The sequence below is a fragment of the Salarias fasciatus genome, chromosome 3 (assembly GCF_902148845.1).
Source record: "Salarias fasciatus chromosome 3, fSalaFa1.1, whole genome shotgun sequence".
NCBI lineage: Eukaryota > Metazoa > Chordata > Actinopteri > Blenniiformes > Blenniidae > Salarias > Salarias fasciatus.
This window is the reverse complement of record NC_043747.1, coordinates 27,328,756-27,333,145: the sequence shown is the minus strand read 5'-3', so window position 1 is coordinate 27,333,145 and position 4,390 is coordinate 27,328,756. Positions and strand designations below refer to the sequence as shown.

At 39.4% G+C, this 4,390-nt stretch overlaps 1 long non-coding RNA gene across 1 annotated transcript; it reads right to left on the bottom strand.

Moving 5' to 3' along the window:
• Window positions 1-828: 828 nt before the first annotated feature.
• Window positions 829-3,431, bottom strand: LOC115385894 (uncharacterized). Its single transcript, XR_003931204.1, has 4 exons — window positions 3,289-3,431; window positions 3,095-3,184; window positions 2,687-2,819; window positions 829-930 (listed from the first exon to the last, which is right to left on the bottom strand). It is a non-coding gene; the product is annotated as an uncharacterized LOC115385894 (long non-coding RNA).
• Between the last annotated feature and the right edge of the window lie 959 nt (window positions 3,432-4,390).

Sequence of the window (4,390 nt, the reverse complement as noted above, 5' to 3'; positions counted from 1 at the left end):
TAGTTTTGCCCTTCAACACAAATGGCAACATGTCTATCATGTGTCTAAAAAATAGATAAGAAGAAAAAGAGCTACGATCCACCTCCAACATAAATGCTTACGTTTACCACTATGTCCCTGATCTAACGCACGTGAACAACAAACAGTAAATGCACCATCTCTGTCAAAGCTTATCCTAGATGCCAAAGAACAGTAATAAAAAGCAAAGGAGAAAGAAAGGAGAGGTGGTGTTCACTGGAAATAAAAAGTACTCTTTATTTTCTATTTTTTCCTCAATCTTGATGTCTGACCAAAAGCATAGCTCTGAAGAGAAAATTCACAGTAACACATGATTTTAATGGACCCAATAGAAAACCACAGTGTTAAAATAATACACGAAGATTTGTTGATAAAGCAAAGGTGTAGCTATGGATATTTTTCTTAGATCAGTGGAGCTTTTCTAGACATGGAAGAGTAAAATGATGATAATGGGCCGAACACCATTATCAGCTACATACAAAAACCATTATACCCTTACACATAAATTTTTTTAGGTGCATTGCTTTTACTAACAAGAAATAAAAACATGCTTCATTGGAAGGGGCTATTCCTCTTAAAACAAAATCTAAACAACTAAGGGAATGTGGCAATTATAAGATAATGGTGGTTTATGCATGGTCAGCAATAAGGTTGTTTTTTAAATAGGAAACTTACTAACAATCTGGCAATATATTGTGTTGCCAGATGTGTTGCCACATTGCCTCAAACGGTGAATGTAAAATAAAACCAAATATTGTGAACAAATCAAAATTACCATGTCATCAGACTCCACTTGAGTGGCAGATGGAAGAACTGACAAGTGTTGAGTTGTTGTACTGGCTTTTGAGGGACAGCATATGGATGACAACTGCTCACTGATGTCCTTCAACTGTTGTACAACTTTTGGAAGCTCTGTGAAATTAAACAAGACATAATTAATTCTACAAACTGCATATGACGCATAACTGTTGATTTTCCAGAGTAAGCGCTAATACAGTCGTACAGGAGTTTTCCATCTAAGCAAACATTCTTCACATTCTGTGGGTAATGAGACGGCATCCAGTGGACCCTCTGGACCCAGCTGGACGACCTGGACTTTGCTGATGATCTTGCTCTGCTCTCCCACAATCAACAACAGATGCAGAACAAGACCACAAGACTAGCCTCCAATGCCTCACAAGTCGGCCTCCGACATCCACCCCAACAAGACCAAGATCCTGAAAATCAACACCTTCAGCAGAGAAGTGGTGAAGTTGGGAGAAAGAAACCTGGATGAGGTCGAGACTTTCACCTACCTTGGAAGTGTTATTAACCAGCAGGGAGGAACAGATACAGATGTTAAGACCCGCATCGGGAAGGCAAGAACAACGTTCATAGCGCTAAAGAACATCTGGCAATCCAACCTTATAACATCTCTCACCAAAATCTGCCTGTTCAACTCCAATGTCAAATCAGTCCTTCTATATGGAGCAGAGACATGGAGAACAACAAAGACCAACATCAAAAGAGTCCAGACCTTCATCAATTCATGCCTGCAAAGAATTCTAAAGATCCACTGGCCAAATACCATCAGTAATGCAGATCTCTGGGAAAGAACCAACCAAGTGCCAGCAGAAGAAGAGATCAGGAGGAGAAGATGGCAATGGATAGGGCCTACCCTGAGGAAACCATCAACAAACATCACACGACAGGCCTTGACCTGGAATCCTCAGGGGAAGAGAAAGAGAAGCCGACCAAAGAACACCTGGAGAAGAGACCTGGAGGCAGACGCCAAGCAGACCAGCTACACCTGGAGGGAGCTGGAGCGAATCGCCCAGGACCGTGGACGCTGGTGGACTGTTGTGGATGGCCTATGCCCCTCTGGGGGCCAAGTGAAGGTCAAGTAAAACATTCTTCAGCATTACTACAGAGTACAGACAAAGACCTAAGAATATTTGCCTACAATTAAATTGTTATATTAACCCATCGCAGCTAAATAGGAAGGCAAATGTATTTGTACAGCACAATTTATATACAAGGCAATTCAAAATGCTTCACAGTTTCACAAGATCACAATAAGCAAATGAAATCATGAAATCAAATCGATATATAAAACAGATAAACCCATTCATCATTTACATTAAAAGTCAAAAACATGGGACAAATGGATATTTATTTATTTTATAGTCCCACTCAGTTGAGACATCTTTTTGTCTCAGGCAAGTGCTGGAGAACCATCAAAACGGACAGCTTCTCAGGTTGCACCACCCAGCACTGCAGTGTAATTTGAATTGAAAAATCTGTCACGATGTAAAGCGCTAGGCATAGTACCTCGACAGGGTAGTGTGATTCTACAGCGCAACATCCCCAGAATCACATGAAGAGATCAAATCAACAGTATTCATTAAGGTTAAAGAAATAAACTTGAAGTAGGAAAAACAGCCTGCACCCTTCCTCCCTTACCGCTTTCATTCAAATGTTTTGATCCAAGATGGATCTTCCTTAGGTCTTCCCGTGTCTGTGTGTGTCACGTTCTCCTTTTATTTAGATGTTTCTGAACGTTGTCTGAATAAAAGTAGTAAAGGAGTAAGTGTGCAGGCTGTTTTTCCTACTGCAATATTCAATAAACTATTCTGGCACCTGTTGGAGATGTGAGTATATTTATTTGGCTGTAAAGAAGTAAACTTACCTCTTAGAGCCTCGACAATTTGTTTTGTATTGTCAGCTTGGATCCTTTTGTTCTCTGCTCTTAATTGCTTAATTTGGAGCATCGCCCTGCTCCAGTTCCGTGGCTGGTCTTCATCTGACAAGTCAGCGGGTGACTATAGCACAAAAACAGCAAATACAAACACAATAACATGTTTTGAAAATGTCAGTGACTGTGAAAAACTTGAATAATTTCTCTGATTAAGTATATTAGGTTTGAGTTGACTGCAGGCTTAGATTTTTTTTTTTTTTTTAACTAAAAAGGCCTTCGTTAAACAGTATCAAAAAATAGCATGGGTACACACACCTCCAGAGAAAGACAGAGAGAGGGGAGACAGAGACAGGAGAGAGAGAAAATACAGAAAGAGTAGAGAGAGAGAGGGTTGAGTACCTCAACTCCTTGTTCCATAAGATCTCTTTTTAATTCCTCAATCATTTGATCTGCAGCCTCTTTAGCGCGACAGACCTTTTTTGCTTGTGGCTGGCAAATTGAAACATTGATATCAAAAAACATTGTTGATATGGGACTGAGAAACCATTATTCTGTACAGGAGAGATTTATACTTTTTTCTATAAATGTATTACCTGTTTTGATGCTTCTGTATCATCTTCAATCCACCTTTTTGGTTTACGTTTTCTTTTTTGCCCCTCTCCTTGATCTTCATTTTTTTTCCATATGTCTTCCCCCAAGATGAATGCTTCTCTCTTTTGACAAAGATCGTTGTAGTTGTCTATATAAAACACAAGATGTGAAGCAATGACACAGACATTACCTGATTAAATATACACCAGACTGAGAGCAAGAGAGGGCAGCATGCTTCTGATGTAAATTAGATGGTCATAATTCAGCCATTTTTTTCAAACTCTACTGTGATAAAAGTAAACATAGCCCATTTTGCGGATAACGCAGCGGTGCGCAGCGTATCATGGAGGTGTTGGGACATTATTTGAGCAGATATCAGCAGATAAAAACACTCTGCTCTGCGTCGAGGACTGCTGCTGCAGAGCTAAAGACCTTCAAGTTCCTCGAGAGACTTTGTGCGCATGACACAGGACGCTGTATAATCCGCTTCACCCATGTTCAAGAATTTTGTTTTGTTTTGTAGGATCAGTGACTTGTGATGGATAGTTAAGAAGAGGCTTTTATTGAGTACTAACAAAAATAAACTAGTTCATTTTTAGATATGTGAACTGAACTTTGAGTTAGTTCTTTTTATTTTAAGTATGAACTCTTCATATGCCAATAATGCAGTTATTCACAATGGCGGTAGCCTATCCGCGGCAAAAAAAAAAAAAACATTGCATTAAAAAAAAGACTTGTTTTAGCCATACAGACACGGCTGAAACGACCAATAAACGCAGTGTTTTCTGCAAACTGAACGATAATTAGGTAGGCGGTAATGTAGATAATATAATTGCACCAATTGAGTTTTTGTAGCTAACCGTTCTGTGCAATTCCTGAATGGATTTGAAAGATTTAAAAACTTAAATGGAGCTAACAAATATCTCCCGCCACAAAATAAATTACTAAAAAAAAAAAACAATGGCCTGCTAAGAAAGAAAACGTATCGTACTTACCGCTCAACATCAGAATCTTAGCAGGAAAAAACTCTGGCCCGTCTTTCCGTTTCTTTCCTGGCTGCCATTTCACTCTCCTCCATCCTTCTTCAGAATCAAGATTCGGACA